At 40.7% G+C, this 21,331-nt stretch overlaps 1 protein-coding gene across 1 annotated transcript in view; it reads right to left on the bottom strand.

Moving 5' to 3' along the window:
• Positions 1-21,331, bottom strand: part of Gja5 (gap junction protein alpha 5) — a 54,664-nt gene that overhangs the window by 21,458 nt on the left and 11,875 nt on the right. The gene's annotated exons all lie outside the window — the stretch shown is intronic.

Below are 21,331 nucleotides of genomic sequence, written 5' to 3'. Positions count from 1 at the left end.
CTGGAGAATAGTGCCTACCTCTCTCCTTTAACAAAATAAGCATCCTTGGTCTACCCCCAGCTACCCACCTCACAAAGACTAAGAAGACTTACTTCTTTGTTTCAAAAGATGTTTCCAGTCAAGTCCAAGGTATGATACTAGGTGACCTCTGGCATCAGAAGATAGCCAGGAGAGGTGGTGCGCACTTGTAATCCCAGTGGCTCAGGAGGCTAGAGTGAGAGGATCATGAGTTCGAGATCAATCTCAACAATTTAGCAAGGCCCTAAGTAATTTAGTGAGCCCCTGTCTCAAAATGAAAAAGAAAAAGGGCTGGGGATGTGGCTCAGCAGGAAGGCACCCCTTGGTTCAATCCTCAGTATCAAAAAAAATATCATAAGATATAAGAGCACATGACAACAGCTTTTCCAGGTGAACCACACTTCCTTGAAGCTGGGAAACAGCACCTGCTCTGTAGTCGCTCCATCATTAGTCATTAATTCAGTGAAGGTACACTGAAGACATAGGAGGCACAAGGACTGGGCATATAGCCTGCGGTTGTGGCTCAGTGGTAGAGCACTTGCCTAGCACACATGAGGCACTGGGTTCCATCCTCAGCACCACATAAAAATAAATAAATAAAGGCATTGTGTCCATCTACAACTACGAAAAAAAAAAAAAAAAAAAAAAAAGAACTAGGCATACAAAGACAAATGAGGACAAGTTCTGCCCTTGATAGTCCTGGTGGCTGGGGAGAGAGTCCTGTGTACCAATCAATGGAGTGAGTGCTAAAGGGGGTCTACATGCAAGAGATTAGAGGGTTACTAGCTTTCCTTCCATGTGGTGGTCATAGTGAAGAAGAGTGTACTGTGGTAGACAGTAGCAAAATGAGGAAGTCAGACCCTCTTCCGAAACAAAAGTCCTCATAAGATAAGAAACATTTTTTTAAAGAAGTCAGTGGTGATGGGCTGGGGATATAGCTCAGCTGGTTGAGTGCTTGCCTTGCAAGCACAAGGCCCTGGGTTCAAATCCCCAGCACCGCAAAAAAAAAAAGTCAGTGGTGTTTAGTCAACTTGCAGAGAAAATCCAAGGGGATCTTTTTCTTGCAACAAGAAGGAACTGGCCCACTCTGCTAAGAACACTCATCAGAGGCAATCTGGCAGAAGGAAGTTTCAAAAATTGCTCCCCCAACACAAGACCCAGCCCAATCCCAACCTTCTATAAGGAAAAGAGGAGGGAAAGGAGACAGGGATCTTTCACTTGAACTCTTCAACCTATGAATTTCAAATGTAGATTCTTATCAAACATGAAGACTGTTCTCAGGGGATAGACCCAAATCTATCCACTTAGGAAATATGAACTCTGCATCTTCACAGCCTCTTTGAGAAAGATTCTAGCTTGGAATTAGAAGATCAAAGATGGCATCCCAACCCTGTCCCTTACTCATCATGTGATTTCTGGCAAGTCGCTAAGCCTCAACTTTTTGTCTATAAAATGGTCATAATAACATAGTTTCACAAATTTGTCTTTTGGATACCATACACCTTAGTTTGTATTACATGCTCTGGGTTAGAGGTGAAATCTCAGGAGAGAGACAGAGGCACAGAGGTCTCTTTCAGTCATACCTGGAGTCTTTCGTACCCCCCAGAACTGTTTGCCCATCATCCTTTAAGATGCCTCTGCAACTTCTTAATAAAGGCAGTCTTGCCCTGGACAGCATTGTGCTCCTGAGCTGGCCAACCCAGCCCTGCCCTGGCTCTATCGCCTTAATTTCTAAGGAAGGAATTCCGAGGCTATCTAAAAGGAAGTCATATTGTTTTCGGAAAACAATAGCAAAGTAACTACAAGTCATTAGCTTCCTCCCTTGGGCCTAAAATCAAGCTTGTCTGCAAAGCTGAAAGGACTGTTAGCACTGTTTACTTAAAGACCTCTGAACAGGACCCATAAATTAATTCCTGTGCATGACTTTCTGGAATGAGAGGAGGTGAGTCATGGAAGTGGGAGAATGCCTGAGAGTGGAGAAGAGATTCCTATTTCTTCAGGATTAATCCCGATTTTAACCTGCCTTTTCAATGGTCCTCTGGTTGAAGGTTTCGTTTATATCTAAACAGGTACCTAGCAGACATCTGAGGCTCTTATTGAGTTTCTTCCCAGAGCAGAAAAACAGAAAATTCCCCATATCTTGCCCTCTTCTTGAATGCTTCTGGGAAGCCAAACATTTCTCAGACAGGTGCTCTAGAAATTCCTTTCTACACAGGGATTCCTTGGTTACAGGAGCAGACCAAAGTTAGGATTCCAGAAACTTGTCTTAGAGGGTTCTTCCAGTCCACAAGGATATCAAGGAACCACAGATACCAATGTTACAGGGCTGGGGGCTGCAAGGTTGATCCAGGGCAGCCACCACGGTCCTTGGGTACCAGTTCTTATTACTCCACAAGAAAGACTGAGAGCAAAACACAGAGTAGTAAGCAAAATCTTCATAGAGAGAGTGAGAAGCGGGGGTAACGTACAACATAGGGACTACACAGACCTCCTCAAACAGAGGACAGTGTGGTGCTCAAAAGCTAGAGTTTTTAAGGAAACTGAGTCCCTTGTTCTTGCCTCAATTTCCCTGTCTCCCTTAATTGCTTCATTACCTTTTGGATAGTCCTCAGCAAGCTTTCTTTGTGGGGGTCTCTATATTTGGCTGACGGGGTGGTTGTGACATCATTTCAGTAATAAGGGGGGGTTCCAGTAACTTGGTTGCAAGAGATAATGATGACATTTTTCTGGAACCCACTGTGCCCCTTGAGGGGTTATAATGAACTGGAGCTGGGGTCGGGGTTCTTGATGTATCAGATTCCACTTCTCTAATGCCTATCTGTTTTAGTTAGGGTCCCCTGGATTTTAAGTAATAGTTCCCTCAAAGGATTATAATTCTCTATAGCTTGGGGAAAGTTAGGCATTCCAGATCTCATTCCCAAATGCTTGTCTGTTTAGATAAGGTTCCCAGCTGTTTCAGTTTTATGCCTTCTGGATGTTTCGTGGTACAAAGGCCTGATGCTTGTCCTTCATTGTCCTTTCCCTCTACACACCTGTTCATGGCTAACAAACCTACCTGACACCAGAAGACTGGCACTTAAAGGGAACTTAAAGATCCACTGGAATAAATGAGAACACTGAGGCCCAGAGAGGGTGAGCAACTTGTCTAAGGTCAGGAGCAGAAGCCAGATCTCTCAAAGAATCTAGGAAACCTGGGGACTTCCCTTAGGGCTCAATGGGCTAATTAATCGGTAGTAGATCCTCCTACTTCTGTAGCAGACTTAGCTGAAAGTCCCTGGAACCTAATTTATTAAAAACAAGAGAAAAGACATTATTTTTTAACCTCTCCAGGTCCTTGTCTCTAAGAACTAGATAAAACTATAGTCCCTAAAATTTTGAAAAGAGATGGAGAACTTCTGCCCTTGAACTATTTTTAAATATCCTTGGCCAAACACGTGAATCTGTTGAACTTAAGATGTGGTGTTTAGGTCAGAGGGTCTTCATATTACATGCATGGTCTCTAGATGATCTATGGTGAGCTTCATGGGGTACAGAAACCCCTGTATTTATTGTTAAGCTTTAGGGGAAAAAAGACCATAGTCTTGATCTAATTCACAAAGCACTCCTGACCCAGAAAGGTCAAAGATCACTGCATTAGGTCTAAGAGGTAAGAAAGTTTATTTTCCATAAATCTTCATAGTTATTAAAATAGCCACCAAATCTATATGGCAAATCTAGATTTGTCTAGGGAACAATGTGTTTTACCCCATCCTTGACCTAGAAACCTGTTCTCAAATAGTTTGAAACCTGGGCAATAGATATAAAGTGAGGCTCTCAGTTCAGTCTTCACCTGTCAGATATGGAAAGCCATCTGAGATAATCATGTCTACTCCTTCCTGTTATAATGCTTCTAAACACACATGACTAGCCAAGATTAGCACCCAGTTCTCATTGTGCCTCATTCGGTACTCTTTCCACTGCCTCACAAGGTTTCTAGATATTTATTAAGCACCTTTTTTAGATGGTCCTCTCTCAAACGCTAGGGAGCTTCAGGATTATGGGACCTAGCCTGACTGCAATGATTCGAAATGTGTCAGGTAAATAAGTGCACACCCGGAAAACAAAACGCTTTCCTTAAAGTCTCTCCCTGGGGGAATTTTTAAAAAAGTCTTTCTCTGGGGAAAGGCAAGTAAAACCCAGGAACAGTGCAAGGGAGGACATAAATCAAGTGTATAACTGCTCCTTCCATGGGCAACCCCAGCTCAACAACCAATAATATTGCTCCAGAAGCAATATTCATTCAATAACTACATATAAAGACCCTACCAGTCTTGGAAACCCTCTGACTGTACTAGGTTAACAAATGAAACATAAGACAAAGAATTTGTCTGCAGGTTTGCAATCTACTACAAAAATATGAATTTTAAATTCATTAACAAGCAGTCAGGCACAGTGTTGCTAGTCTGCAATCCCAGTTACTCTGGAGGCTGAGGCAGGAAGATTGCAAATCTGAGGCCACCCTGGGCAATTTAATGAGATCCTGTCTCAAAATAAAATTCAACAAAGGGTCAGGGATGTAACTCAGTGGTTTTATGCCCCTGGGGGAACGCCCGAGTACCACAAAGAAATAAAAAATAATAAAATAATTAATAAATAAATTTGGGGAAAAGTAGGTCTCCAAACCAAAAATGGTTGCATCTTAAAAACTCCAGCATAAATTGGTCAGGTGGAATTTAGAGCATATTTTCCCCTAGAAATAATGTTATAAAAATTAGTTAGGGTTGGACTGGTGCACACCTGTAATCCCAGAGGCTCAGGAGGCTGAGGCAGGAGGATCACAAGTTCAAAGCCAACTTCAGGAACTTAGCAAGGCCTTATCTTGAAATAAAATAATTATTTAAAGGCCGGGAATGTGGACTCTGTGGTTAAGCACTCCTGGGTTCAATCCCTGGTACCAAAAAAAAAAAAAAAAAAAAAAATAGGGCTGGGGATATAGCTCAGTGGTACAGTTCCTGCCTAGAATGCATAAGGCCCTGGGTTCAATCCCGAGTACCAAGGCTAGCCCTTCAAAGCTTAAGGGACAATGTTGCTGTTTTAATCAACTTTCTTACCACTGTGATTAAAAGATCTGATCAGAATGATTTTTTTTTATTTTTACAGAATGCATTTTGATTCATTGTACACAAATGAAGTACACCTTTTCATTTCTCTAGTTGTACATGACGTAGTCACACCATTCGTGTGATCATACACGTACATAGGGTAATGATGTTTGTCTCATTCCCCCATTTTTCCTTCCTCTGCCCCCGTGCCCACCTCATTCCCCTCTATACAATCCAACTTGCTCCATTCTTCCCTTACCCACTACCCCCACAGTTACGTATCAGCATTCACTTATCAGGGAAAACATTGAACCTTTGGTTTTGGGGGATTGACTTATTACACTTAGCATGATATTCTCCAACTCCACCCATTTACCTGCAAATGCCATAATTTTATTCTTCTTTATGGCTGAGTAATAGTCTATTGGGTATATGTACCACAGTTTCTTTATCCATTCATCTATTGAAGGGCATCTAGGTTGGTTCCACAATCTAGTTATTGTGAATTGAGCTGCTATAAACACTGGTGTGACTGCATCATTGTAGTATGCTGATTTTAAGTCCTTTGGCTATCAACGAAGGAGTGGGATAATTGGGTCAAATGGTGGTTCCATTCCAAGTTTTATAAGGAATCTCCATACTGCTTTCCAGATAACTGGACCAATTTGCAATTCCGCCTGCAATGTATGTGTGCCTTTCCCCCCATATCCTTGCCAACACCTATTGTTGCTTGTATTCTTGAAATATCAATTCTAATTGAAGTGAAATGAAATCTTAGGGTAGTTATGATTTGTGTTTCTCTAATTTCTAGAGATATTGAACATTTTTTCATATATTTGTTGATCTCTTATATATCTGCTGCTGTGAAGTACTGCTCAGTTCCTTAGCCCATTTATTGATTGGGTTCTTTGTATTTTGGGGGTAAAGTTTTTTGAGTTCTTTATAAATTCTGGAGATTAGTGCTCTATTTGAAGTACATGTGGAAAAGATTTTCTCCCAGTCTGTAGCCTCTCTTCACATTATTGTTTCCTTTGCTGAGAAAAAGCTTTTTAGTTTGATTCCATCCCATTTATTGATTCTTGCTTTCATTTCTTGTGCTCTGGGAGTCTTGTTAAGGAATTCTGGTCCTAAGTCAATATGATGAAGATTTGGACCTACCCTTTCTTCTATTTGCTGCAGGGTCTCTGGTCTAACTCCTAGGTCCTTGATCCATTTTGAGTTGAATTTTGTGCAGGGTGAGAGATAGTATTTTAATTTCATTTTGCTGCATATGGATGTCCAGTTTTCCCAGCAACATTTGTTGAAGAGGCTATCTTTTCTCCAATGTATGTTTTTGGCACCTTTCTGACCAGAACAATTTTAAAGGAGGAAAAGTTTATTTGAGGGCTCACAGTTTCAGAGGTCTTAGGCCGTAGAAGGCTGGCTCCAATCCTCGGGGCATGAGGTGAGGCAAAACATCATGGCAGAAGAATGTGGCAGAGGGAAGCAGCTCAAATGGTGATCAGAAAGCAGAGAGAGAGACTGCACTCTCCAGATATAAATATATACCCCATAGCCACAACCCCCAATGAACTACTTCCTCCAGCCACACCCAGCTACCACTCAGTTAATCCCATCAGGGATTAATTCACTGATTAGGTTAAGGCTATAACCCAATCATTTCTTTTCCAAACCTCTTGCATTGTCTCACACATGAGCTTTTGGGGGACACCTCATATCCAAACCGTAACAGTTGCTTAACCACAGTACTGAGAATACTGGAGACTCCAATAGCCTCGTGAGTACTGTGTCTAAAGAATAATGCCAAGTTCTGAGTAGGGATTGCCGGAGTGCAGCTCTCTTTTCAGATTCAAGAATCTCCACTCACACCTGCAGTGAGGATGGCCTCTTCCTGCCTCCCTCTCTTCATGGGGAAGAGGAAATAAAATTTATTGATCACCTAACCTTCTTAATGCCAGGACTAACCTCCTTCCCAATATCCCTTTTGTAAATTAATCTCTGAACCCAACCACAACCAGAGTTTGTTTTTTTCAAACCCTCAGTCCATTCCTAAGTATAAAAACCAAGGTAAAACAGAAAAGTCTAAAGAAGGGGGAAAAATCACATGTAACTACACTTAAAACATTGATTGATATCCTTCCACCACATTTTTATCCTTTTAAACTTTTTTACAAAATTGGAGTTGTATTATGAACACTTTTTTGCAGTCTGCTTTTTTTTTCTTCCAGTTAACAATATGTCAGGGACATTTTCTATGTCAATAGATATACATCATCTTTATCTTTTCAATGATGACCAGGGGTGTAGTCAGAGGAAATGGCACCCAAAGGCAATGTAATGTGTTTGTGCCTTTTTTGTCTACAAGGATGTTTCTACTGCACTAGAATTCTCAAAAACTAGCATCTGTAAAGCAGATGATCTACTGTAATGCAGGAGGTAGATCACCTCCGCCCTTTAATAAGTGCTTGGGTTACATACTGTCTGACTCTGGTTTTACCAAAATTTATTTCATGGTCTTTTGTTGAGAATTTTAATTTTTGGTTAATATAAATATCACCATTTTGAAGGTAAGTGGTGCCCTTTAAATTTCTGTGGCAAAGAGATATGGTACCAACACATTCCTCTCTCTGACCCAACTAAGTAACACCGTGGAATTCTGAGTCCTCCTTTCAAAGCCTTGCCAACAGCTTGTGGGAAAAAGCAGAATTTCTATACAAAACAATTCAAAACAAAACAAAAAAATTAGCCTCCCCCATTCAACCAAACCCTTGCCCACCACACACATAGGACGCAAAAGGAAGTCTACTGGGTGAAAGGTGAAATGCTGGGGAGATAAGAATGACCTTGACAGACCCTGGGAAAAACGTCATAAGCCTTGGGAGAAAATTTCTATGGGTAAACAGAGGTACGAGTTTAAATCCTGAAGAGCCAAACCTAACTTGGAAAAGTTCACCACCATCATCAAACCTGTTGCCCCCAGAACAGCTATCACTATGCTTTGTGCCTCCAGTTCTGTCCAGGTTTCTGTGAGCTCCTATGTGACCCTAAGATTAAAGGGCCAGCTCTGCTTGTGGTGGCAAGGACACGTGTCAGAGACAAAGGTTGATGGGGCAGTGAGAGGCCAGGAGGAAATGCACTAAACAGGACTCGGGAGATCTGAGCTCAGGTCAGGAGGTAGGAATTCGGGAATAAAGGGAGAGATAACTGAGTCTCAAAGGAAATACCCATGAACCACTGAGATGCAGAAAGTGTCCAGGAACAATTGCAACTCCTGGGCAACAAGCTCTGGCCCAAGCTCTTGACCCACGCCCTTGTAATGAGGGTCATGCGCAAGTGCAGGGGAAACTGGCACAAAATTGTGTAGTTCCACCCTGTCTCCACCTCGCTACTGTCCCTCCATAAATATTAACGCCCCACACCAATAGATTGCTGTCTCTCCCTCTGAGAATAACCTGCATTATCTCTTGAATGCTTATTCCTTCTTCATCTCTCTTGAAACTGCATCCATTCTTCCTTGAATATGTATCTATGTTCCTAAATAAATCTCTGTCTATGCCTTTGACTGGTGCATGCTGAAATTCTTTTCCCTCACTTTCCCCAAGAATCCCACTGGTCCTGCGTCAAGTTCCCGCTTCTCTCTGAGAACTCTAGGATACTTCTTCAGAGACATGACTTCTCTGGTGACAGTCCTAACTCCGACACATTGCCAAGTGACCTTGAGAATTCACTTATACTCTTTGACCCTCCATCTTGGTAAAAGGGAGGATTTGGGTTAAGTTACATTGATCTGAAGTTTAATGTCTCTGTGATTCTAAGTAATCACTTATATCCATGCCAAGCCAAAGCTGAGAAGAAGCTGAAGTCTGTCTTAGGTGCTCAACTGTATTTGATCTTATCGTTCCTCCCTTTGTTTACCTGTACAACATTGTGGAGAGCACAAAAGATGTTCTTGGGACATTTTTATACCACATGGTGGCACTGTATTGAAAATTCAAAGGCACTCCAGTTAAGAAGAATAGTATGAGCAAACACGTGGAGGAATATTTCACTTAGGATTCTTTCAGCAGAAAACCCAGGTGGAGTCAATCAACCACTCTGACCATAACACTGTGGGAATGTAGAGGATGCATTAAAGCTCACGGATGGTCCACTTATAGCTGATCCAGAATTTATTCATTTATTTATTTATCCATTCCTCTGTTTTAAAAACCCAGAGTGTGGGGAACTAGATACACTACTGATTCAGACATAGCATCTGCATTAAGAGACCAAAACCTAGTGGTGTCACCAGCATCAAGTGCTCCTGGACCCCTCTGAGAACCAACTGAGTGATGGTCACCAGTAAGAATCCCATGGAACTAGCTGCAATAAAAGTTCTACCTTGGTTTAGATCACCAAGTGTATGGGGATGTTATGATATTCAAGATGTCTGGATTGAGGGGACTGAGCAATGCATGCTGACCAGGACTATAAAGGGGTCAATGAGCAGCTCTGATCTCAGGGGAACATAGAACAGAAACCAGGAACCACACACATCTGCATCTATCCATCCTCCTAAAAAGGGAGTGAAGGGGTTTCCCATTTACGTCCAGATCTGACTTATTAATTATAGGACTACAAGTTAACTAATCAAAATGGAGAGTGCTCAGATAGACTTGAATAGGAAGGTACCATGACAGGTAACTGCAAACTGATGATAATAATAATAACTAACACTTAAATAGTGCCAGTAAGTTCTTAACACACATTAACTCATTTAATCTGTACAAAACTTAGTAGCCTCATCTAATATAGAAAAAAAAGAACAGAAACCTTGTCCACGGAGACAGGACAGGTTAGTGGTAGAACTGGGATTTGAACTTAGGCACTTTAGTTTCAATGTTCATGTACTTAATTGTGGAGTAAATTCTGTGACAATGTGAGAAGTGATATCATGGAGTGAAGATCAGAATGCTGTGAGAATTGAAAAAGAAGCAAGTACTTAAAGTGCCGGGGAAGGCTCCAGAGAGGAGATGACATTTGCAGTATGTCTTAAGAGTGAGTAGAAGTTCTCCAGACAGAAGCAGGGAAGGGATAGCCCATGTACTGTGGAACAGCACAAATCATGGCATAAGGTGAGAAAGATGTCATTTTTGAAAACCAGAGACTTTACAGCTGGACCAAAAGATATGCAGGAGGTTGACTTGTAAAGAAACCAGTTTGGTGCCAGATTGTGACGAGCTTTATACCCAACATTAATTTGTTCTGTAGGCAACAGGAAGCCAAATAAGAGGTTGAGTCAGAACCCTCTTCCAGTGTCCAGGGATTCCCAGGATAAGTTATCAATCCACCTATTCTGAATCACGCCCAATGTAAAATCACTTCTCCTTTGGCTACCTGTTCCCTGGTAGTCCCTCCAGTGCTGCAGGTAGAGCTCAGAGCTCAGTAACTTCACTCCTCCCAACTTAGATAGTGAAGGACCCACAGTTGCTTGAAGGCTGAGCTGAGCAGGACATCATAGCAGTATTCCACCTCAGAATCCAAGGTCTCCTTTCACCTGGGAGTCCTGAATCCAAGAAAATCCAAGGGGAAACCCTTGAAAATTTTGTTTTCCTTAAAATCTTGGGAGGAATCTCTAAGAAAAAGTCCCTCAGTTAAAAACTCCCCTGGGCTTACAGGTGGAAGGCAGAATAACTTACAGAACTTGACAGTCCCTGAGACATAATTCTTCGAATTCTCCAGTCTAGTATCTTTCACTCCAGGACACACTTGCGACCTTACCAATATTAAACTATGACTCTACATCCAGAAGTTTCCCTCCTTCTAAGTAAAAAATCTGTAGATTCAAGGGCTCTCAGGTCACCAGTGGTGACCATTGAGAAACAGGCCACTGGAGGCCCTGTAGCCTCAAGGATAGAGTGATGCAGTCACAGGAAAAATGCAATGGAAGCCCCTAAATCTTCAGAACAAGACTTGTCCCCAGAATCGCAAATTCAACTCAATTTCAAGCTGTGTCACTTGGCAGCTAGCTGTGTGACTTTGGGAAAGTACCTTAACTACAAGCCTTAACATTCTCATTTATTAAAAAAAAAAAAAAAAAGTGTCTCTTTTTGTAAAAAGGCTATTCCACCTGTAACAAATCCATCACAATATTGTAATTAACTAATATGTTCCAAACTGCAAAGTGCCAGGCAAGTGATGTTATTATCAGTCAGGCTCTTGCTCTCCATGCCATGGAGAGGGCTCTCAAAATCATTCAGGACTGTCAGAGGCATATCAACCACCAGAAAGAGCTTATGCCATGTTTCTGGGGTCAGAACAAGCAGGAAGTGTCTGGTCAGTTTCTGCACAAGCCTAAGAGGGGCTGTTCAGAGGTTCAGAAAGGTTTCTGCCCCTGCATTGTACCTATATCCCTTCATGAACCTCCTTCTGATCCCCCTTTCCATTCTCAGGCCCACCCAGTGGACTCTGCTCAAAGGCTCTGGGGTCTAGAAGCTGCTAGCATAGACCTTTCCTGAGAATGGGGGAAAGTGGGTAAATTTTAACACAAAGTCTTATAAATGTTTCCTCGGGTTTTACTTTGGATAAATTACCGAAGCACCAAAGTGAAATACTGAGCTTTAGATCTTTCCAGTTTAATCAGTAGAGACTAAGAAGAGGAGCTTAGCCTGACCGTGAAGAGGTCTGCAGATAAGTTAACAGAAAGCAGGGCATACTGAGAAACTTTCCTGGAGCAAAGAGGGACATGAACATGGTATCTTGGTTTTTCAAAAATTGGCATGAAAGGAAGATTTGACTTATTCCATGGAACTCAAAAGGATGAAACTAGGATCTGACTGAAGAGGAAGAAAAGGGCTAACATTGACTTAGTCTTCTCAGGCACTGTTTGAAACGCTTCACATGTATTCTGACATTTATTCCTCACAACAATACCATGAAGTGGTTACTATTATTATCTCCTGTTTTACAGATGAAGAAATCAAGGCAGAGAAGTTTAAGAACATATCCAGGCTGCACAGCAAGTAAATAAATGATCAAGTCAGGCTCCAAACTCAAGCACTCTGGTTCTAGAGTTCTATAAAGATTTTTTTGGCCTAATATATGGAAGTACTTTCTAAGAATCAGAGTTTGTCAATTTGTTTTGTGGAAGTATTTAAACCAAGGTTGAGGGGCCATGTTTGAGGGGTGTTGACTCAATAAATGTTCCTTGGTGGGACATATCAGAAACCAACTGTGACTACTTTAAGCTGGAAAAGAAAAAGGAGATGAGGGAGAGAAGGTGCTGGGAAAGGGGAAGGCTGAGGAGAAAGTAGTGGAGAAGGAGGAAGGTACAATTGTTAGAAGTGGGTTACAAAATACAAGAAATAGCTGAAGATCCAAATTCAGGAAGGACAGGAACTAGGACTGTCCTAGGATCTAGGGAGCAGCAGCTGATTGACCGTTTCTTCAGGGCACAATTACCCAAATAAATCAGCTATAATGGATTCCTTTCTTTTTGGCATTCTGCTCAAGATTCAAGTTCCAAGGAAAGAGCATTCCCTTGGCCCCACCTTGGGAAAGACTGACAATAAAAATCACTGATATTTATGTTGTGTTTATTCTCTACTAGGCACTGTTCTAAGTACATAAGAAAATACATGTTTACATTTACATGTCACAGTAACCCCAAGAGGCAGATACTGTTAGAATTAAGAAAACGAGACACAGAAAATTTGAGTTACTGCCCAAGCTCACCTGGATGGTCTAGCCACAGAGCTGGCATTCAAAGTGAGGCCACGTTCCTCCACCAGACTACACTTGCTCCAATATTAAAAGGGAAAAGATAGGAACAAGGTGACACTTTGGTGTTGATGAAGAAGGAGAATGGATGACAAGAGAGAAAACCCACAGATGCTCCCTTAGGTCTTGGTCTTGCAAGACAGGAAAGAGGACTTCTGAGGTGTCTTCTGACCCCAAAATTCTATATTCAAGTTTATATCTTTACCCTTTGGCCAACATGAGGAAAAGAAGGTAAGGGGTCGGGGGAAACAAAGACAACCAAAAACATATAGCAAAGGACTGGATGAAAATAGATAAAAGAGAACCAATAGTTTCAGAACATGAAGAAACCAAATGACAAAATTCTTAGAGACAAAAAGATGTCTATAAGAATATAACTTGAAAAAAATGCAAAAAATCAAAATACTAAAGAACTTGGAGAAGCTGAAATTAATTGAAGAAAAGCAGAGAGGTCAATCTCCCTTAAATAGCAAAAATCTGATGGGAAGCTTTAGTACTACGAGAGACTGAACCCCATTGTTGCTCAAGATGAAAGTTTGGAGTCAGGATGCTGGAATTAGGTCCTGCATCCAGCACCACCAGTTGAGCCACTTTGGAAGTGTTACAGGACCTCTCTGAGTCTCAATGTCCTCATCTATAAAATTTTACTAATGCCTATGTTAGAGGAGTGTTGAGAGAACAGAACATTGTGTATGAGGTATTAAAAACAGTGCTGGGCACATAGCAAGTATTTCTTTAAAGTTGGCAACCTGACCACCATATATTAGCTCCTACAAGCCCAGCATGGTTTTGGCATAAGCAACCAGGCGTATCCTGTGGTTAGGTGCCTGGAACAAGTCGCTGTTGGGGAAATCATAGGCGCAGACCCCAGAACAGCAGAGATCTTGATCCTGCATGGGAGGTCAGGAAAGGGCACTGCCAACAGATGAAGGCCCTCAACAAATTGAAGAGCAGGTGAGGAGAGTAAAAACATCCGGGAGTCTGAGAGTCTGAGGAATGGAATGTGAGAAATGAAGCTCTGGGCAAACATTCTTCCTAAAATATAATTGTAAAAACTCCTTTTTATATAGCTCTCTGAAAACCCCTTTAAAGCTCTGAGGAGGAAGAGAATAGGGTCCTGGGCTGGAAACCTGCCTGGGTCCTGGCTCCTGCTGATGCCAACTGTGACCTTGAGCAAGTAATTTATACTTTCCTTGTCCAGGAAAAAGTGGAGGTAATAATATCCACCTTAAATTATTAGGGTGAAGAGTAAATGAGGAGACGTCCATAAAGTACTCAGTACATAGTAGGTACTGAATAAATAACTTTGCTCCCTCCCATCCATTGTTATAAAATACCAATACATCAAACAGAGAATCCATTGGTGCCAGAAAAGTAGGGTAAGTGGATGGTTTTGAAATTACCAATTCTCATGTGGTCTAGTAAATCCAAATCTCAAGCTAGTCCTACCTCTCCACTCCACCCTCTTCTACCTTGATCTATTCCCTACATAGCAAAAATCTTTTATCCTTCAAGGCCAGGCTTAAATTTTACTATCTCAAGAAATTGTTCCTGGGAATTCCCTCAGCATGGGACTTGTTCTTCAATTTTGCACTGATTTCCCCCTGCTTTGTGTTGTAATTAGTTCTCAGAGGCAGAGAGAATATCTCATTCACCTTGCTGTTACTCAGTCTAGGCTGCATCACATATTTTAGAACTTTTCTTTTTTGAGGGGAGGGGAGCATCCTATGCCTGTATTCACATCTCCATCTGGAGCAACACCTAGTTCCACAACTTTGGTGCCACTCAGTACACTCCAAGAAAGGAGGAGAGCATTATTTAGTTGGGGAATTTGGGAATAAGGACTGGGTGTGCAAGGCCAACTGCCCCATTAGGCACAGTTTCTAAACAATAATTTTAGAGTCCCCCACCAACAAATGTTTTAATTTATTTTGAAATCAGTAGGAAAAAATGAACTTTTAAGTCAAAGAAAATGTTTTAAAATATAATATAAATATATTCCCCTCCCCTTCCTCCTTAGGAGCTGCCTGTCTGTAGGAAGCAAGCATTTAGCCTACTGGTCCTTGCTCAATATTTGACAGGGACACAGCCATGTCCAGCATTGGTGGGCAGCTGAGACTTTGAACTTAGTCTCTCTGGTAATGAAGGTGATATGATGTACTGATTTCCTGCCTGCTTCCTGGGTCTACCTCTCTCCTTTTTTTCCTAACTTGGGCAGGAAACAGGAATGCCATTTATTGGATATGGTGAAATCACTGTGTTGATCCTTTAAATGATCTTTGTCAGGTAAGTATGATTTTTATTTGACAGATAAAGATACTGGTGAACAGAAAGGTTAAAGAATTTACTCAAGGTCAGGCAGCTAACAAATAGGTTTAAAACACAGACATTTGGACTACAAGTTAAAGCTTCTTTTACCCACTACACTCTGTAGTAAAGGCTCAATAAACATGTGTTGAAGTAAATCAAATAGTGAGAAAATATTGCTAGGCAGCACAAAGCTTAGTTGAAATTTTACCAAAATTTTTGACCTGGCAATTAATTATAAACTTCAGATGAAATATTTGACATTTACCATCCCCTTAATAAACATTTTATAAAGCTCCAAATCCATTTTCCTGCCTTGAAGAATCACAATCAGTTGGAATATATTTTTACACTATCTCTTACCATCTTTGCAGGAACAGACTGGAAAAAAGAAAAGTCATTTGTTTACCAGAGTACTTAGAATAAAAATATAATGTTTGACTTTCATGGAGACAGACTGAAATATGAATAATCATAGATTCTTTTGAAATTGAATTTCTATTCCAAGAGGCCAACACCCAAGATTAGCTCTTTCTACTGTCTCTGGCCTGCAGACTTCCTAAGACTTGGAATATAAAAATGCTTTGGGGATGAAACTGATAGATGGACATGTTTGTGCTCTTGTTCAGGGAAGACTGTTTCCTCTCAAATAAAGGACCAGTAGATCGCTGGTCATGTTTAGAATCCTCAAATACTTGCCAGAAGAAATGTCTTGGGGAGAAAAGAATCTCCCACTCTCATTGCCAGATGAAATTCCAAGGTCATTGGGCAAGATGAAGTAAACAATTCATGGAAGAGAATTCTGTTTTCCACATTAAATTTATGTATCTTTTGGTACCAACTCCAACTAATGTCAGGTCTAGAATCACCCAAATGCCTGTAGCATCTTAACACCACAGATTCAGACAAAATATTGAGTAAGCCAGTTTATGTTTTCTAAGCTAGATTTAAAATCACAAAATATTCTAGAATGTCATTTCACAGATACAGGTGAACCATCTGACAAGCCTTGACTGGCTCTCTTTGCTATGAGAACTATAAACCTCAACATGCTCTTCTGAACTCATGTTTCACTTGCGTAATTAACTCTTCTTTGTCCTTCTCTCTTGTTACACCAAAAACTCCAGAAGACAGGGACCATGTTTGTCTTGCTCGCAACTTTGAGCATAGTATGTGGCTCTGCAGAAAAGAGGTTAAGAGCATGGGTTCAAGAGTAAAAATCAACCTGGATTTGAATTCTACCAAGCTACTTGCTAATTGTTTGAGTCATTAGAAAGCAACTACCTATTATTCAGTTTTCTCATCTATAAAATGAAGGTGATAATAATTCTTCCCTCATAGGACTAATGTAAATATTAAATGAGTTCATATGTAAAGTGTTTTACATGACCCCTGACACATTATAAGTGTTCAGTAAATATTTGCTACAACTATCGTATTAGGTACTAAATGAGTATTTTGAGAACTTTTAAAAATGGGAGTGAGTGCAGGTAAGAGCAATGCATGGGGCTGGCCTTATTAAGAAGAACCTAACTGGGATATTACCTGATTGGCTTTGGGGAACTCCTCACCTGGGGCCACAAAGGGCAAATGAGTAGATCATTTACCAGAAGAACCCAGCTCTTGTGATATTAGCCCTTGCCTCCCTCAGCCCCCACCCCAGAACAGTAAAAACAGATTTGCTGAGCGAAGACTCTTTGTTCTCAAGAATCTGATTCAGAGGCAAAGGAGACAAGCTCTACTGTGGAGGAAGTGTGCCCAGGTCCCTCACCTGCCCCGGACATACCATCTGGGAGGCTATCAGTACAGAGGCCAGACCAGCTTCCTCTGCTATTGTTTACCACTCACCACTCTCCTGATAACCCAGCTGTGGGAACCACTGCCCAGACTGTGCTAAGACAGCAGGGCTGCCATGGGGAAGGGTCCGTCTTTCCAATGAGGACTGAGCCTTGTGGGAGCAGGCTGAGAAGGGGCTGCCCTAAGGTCTAGGGGCACTACAGCATGAAGCACACTGAAACACCCAATCAAATGCACTGCACTGAATACTTTTATGAAACTAATGAAAATTAAGGGTCTCTGCAAAGAAATGTTTAAAGTACTTAATTGGCCTCAAAAAGTCAAACTGTCCCAGCTCCGGACATTTTCTAAATGTACCAATTGTAGTCAGTTTTGAAAGACATTCATGAAGCCATAAAACTTGATCATGGAATAAAAACATGGTGTACATTGTACTTAAAATGTGTGCTGAAGGTTTATTGCCCTAAGCGATATTTGGTATTCTTTGTCTAAGTTTAGTTATTACATCAGACATTTTGCAGCCAGGTACAGTGGTGCACACCTGTAATCTCAGCAACTAGAAGCTGGCAGGAAGATTACAAGTTCAAGGCCAGCCTCAGTAACTTAGTGAGATTCTAAGCAACTTAGAGAGACCCTGTCTCAAAATAAAAAATAAAAAGGACACAGGGATGTGGTTCAGTTGTTAAGCACCCTTGAGTTCAATCCCCAGGACAAAAGGAAAAAAAAAAAAAAGACCTTTTGCTCATTTTCCCTTAAATAATTATGTCTTTATACCAGATCTATATTAGTGTCCTTTGTATACTCTTCTTTATACCATGAAAAGGATTTTTTTTCTAAGTAATAGATTTTCATTGTAAATAGAAAAAAATTCCACCATTTATAATAAAAATTCAACCATACATAAACCATAAAGAAGAAAGCAAAAAAAAATCACCTTATATGCCATTACCCTAAAATAATCACTTTTATTCACTTATTATCTACATAATCTATATATCAATATCTACATAGACATATAGACACATATGTGACTTTTCACAAAAACTGCATTTTTAAAACTATTAACATTCTTATTTTGGAAAGTGTAGTGCTCTAAATATTCCTGATTCAAGGATCCAAGAAATAAATTGGTATCTGATGTGTATCTTAGATTTATCTATGCATATGTAACTAGATATAGAGCATAATAAATTATTTATAAGTAGATAGATATTTATATGACCAGCTATATACAACTGTCTAAATACAGATCAGCCTATATGACATATGTATTTTTATTTGACATTCTAGTATGAATTCCAAGATTATCAACAAATCATTTTGTACATATAATAAAGATATGACATATTTGTTCTTTTAAAAGTTTATTCATTATCTGTGACTTGTTGTTGTGGAGATTAAACTGGTGAATGTCACAAAGCATATAGTAATATGGCCCCTGTCAGGACCTAAGGTCAAGGAATCTTGTGATGCTCAGGTTCTAAACCTAAGACAGTGTTTGAAATTCAAAATCCTAAGATCAACCACATCTAAAAGTAAATCAGAACCCAGGACACCACCAGTACATGTCAACTCTGAAAGGATCCTTGGGGACTACTGCTTCAAATCATCCACTTTAGAAATGATGAAACTAGGGCCCAGTGAGGTGGACAATGTGTCTAGAATCACAGAGCAGTCAGTGGTTTACTTTATACTAAAATCTGCTTTCTTTAACCATTGTCTCACCTTGTTTCACCAGATTTTGCTCCCTACTATATGTAACATAAGCCAGAACTATTTTCCCTTTTTCTGAATCATACTTGCCTAGAGAGGACTGACATCTACAAAATTCAGACATTTTCAAAGGTAAAAATAGGGGAAGAAGAGTCCCTAAGAATTCAGATTGCTTTATATCTAGGAAAATGATTGTATAAGGAAAAATAATTATTATTATAACTATAGCAAGTACTTGTAGTGACTACTGTTTCAAACACTAGATAGATAATAGATAGATAGATAGATTTCATTCAATAAAGCAGCTACCATCATTATGCCCTCTTTACAGAGAAGAAAATTGAGGCACTCAGAAGTCAGTCCACTTCCCAGAATTATATAACTAGCATGTGACAGTCAGGATTATGGACCCAGCAGTACCACTCTGGAGTCCAGCCTCTTGATCAGACACTGCAGCCTCTCACAGAGCAAAGATCTCAGACCAACTATAAAGATATTCTGAAATCCCAGAAGCAAAGCCAACCAAGTCCTTTTCTTTGTCATTCCATAGGCCCTGACAAGTGTGCCACGTAGCAGGTAGGCAAGTCCAAGGGCAAATTCCTGGACCCTCTTTCTTTTTAACCTGCCTGGTTCTGAGACTACTGGCCAAAACTTCCATAACTATTTTGGGGCCCTTTGTCCATTTGTCTTTAACATTTTATTATCGAAAACCTCAAACGTGCTAAAGTAGAATAGAATAAGCTCCATGTACCTGGTTACCGACCTTCAATAATTATCAATAAATAGTCCCTGTGGTTTTTTAAAATTACTTATTTTTTACCCTTTTAAAATGTTTTACTTGTTATATGATGTATTTAATATATTAACATGCTGTTACATATTATAATTTATAGATAAGTAAACATAGATAAAGTACATATATACATACATACATATTGGAAACATGACAATAAAAAACATGACTGTTAGTGCTTTACAGATACCACCAGCATGTGATAATAGAAAGAGAGTCAGAATATCTAGGTTCAGGTTCTGACTGCACTTCTTAGATCAGTGATCTTGCACAAGTCTCCTCACTTCACTGAGTCTCATTTTTCCCATCTGTGAAATGGAAGTGCTGATTCTACTCACCTCTCAGAGTTCCTGTGTGGATCAAATAAAATGTGAAAGACTACAAATGGTAAAGAGACACATAAAGGTGTGCAAGAAGTCAGATAAACATGAGGAGGGAGGAGAAGGGTCCACGGCACCAGTGTTGAAAGCTGAAATTCAAGATTGGGAAGGTAACCAGAGCATCACACCAAGAATTAGAGAAGAAGCACTAAGTGGAGAATCAAATGCTAACTAAATTAACTTAAGCAGGATTCTATGTCCCTTTTGTCCCTCCCTGGACACTGGAGGTGCCTGGCAGTCCTTCATGTCAGATCAGGGTCTTGCGTGATTCTAAGGTCATGGGATGACTGGAGACTGGAGGTTGGGTCTTATTTTATCTTCTTAGCTTCCCTTGTTTTTGCAGCTTACTTATGTGCCTTCTTCAACTGACATGCCCTCAAAACGTTGGGCATGGAATCCCTCCTCCAACCCTGGTCCTGTAACTGACAATTCCCAGGTCTTCTTGCCAGTCAAAGACAATTCAGAGACAGCCCTTTCCTTCTAGACACTGTGGGTTCTATTGTTTAATCACATTTATGTGTGCCAGCTATCCTCTGTGCTTTATTAGACTAGTGACTTTCCTCCACTCCCCCTCTAAGAACACAGCAAAGGCAGGATTGGCCACTGGTAGTTAGTGGAATCAAGAAGGCACTACTGCTTGTTTTCATGGCCAGTGAAAAGAATACCAGCACACTGTCTTCTTTTGGCAGTCACCCTGTCACCCAGATGACACCCAACACTGCCCACTGCCCTCTTCCTTTCCCAGTACTTGCTTGTTCCTCAACCTCAGCGTACAAGAGTCCCCAGCCTGGCCCACTGCTTATTTGAGATAGCTGCCCTCTGTTTTAAGCAGTCCTTGTCTCTTATGGAGGAGACAGGGTGAGACACATGCAGTCCCTCTGAATAATCGCAAGTCAAAGGAACAAATAAACACAGACAGGCCACCTGCCATAGCACATGGAAGCCTAGATAAATTGAACTTGTACACACTTTATAAGCCATACAGAGAATATTTTTAAGTGGGATATTTCTGCCCTAGAGTCACTCTGGGGACTTTGCTCATAGACGTGCCTGATGCCTGAGAATGGCAACTTTCCAAGAAGACTTATGTATCAGGGTTGCAAAGGCCACATATTCTGTACATTTCCCCAGTGATCAAGGCCTTTAGAAACCGAAATGACTGCAACAAAACCCCAGGGGGCTGCTCAGTTATATGGGTTCAGGACCCTGGGTTGCCTATTCTTTGCCATATTGGGACATGGGATTTCTCATCAACCCCAAAGGGGGATTGCATACACCCTCAAGTATGAAGATTGCAGCTCAGCTATTTGATCCATGTCTCATAATTGCAGGTGTTATTCATATCTTCATGTTTACTCATTTGATGCATATTTATATCTCAGTTCCTAAGAAATTATCGGGCTCAGAGCAAACACGACAGATGGAAAAAAACAGCCTTTTAGGACTTACAGGATTAAAAGCTGCTTATAGCATGTGCCATGGTT

Source organism: Sciurus carolinensis, chromosome 1, assembly GCF_902686445.1.
Source record: "Sciurus carolinensis chromosome 1, mSciCar1.2, whole genome shotgun sequence".
NCBI classification, from domain to species: Eukaryota; Metazoa; Chordata; class Mammalia; order Rodentia; family Sciuridae; genus Sciurus; species Sciurus carolinensis.
This window is presented reverse-complemented; position numbering and strand designations above follow the sequence as displayed.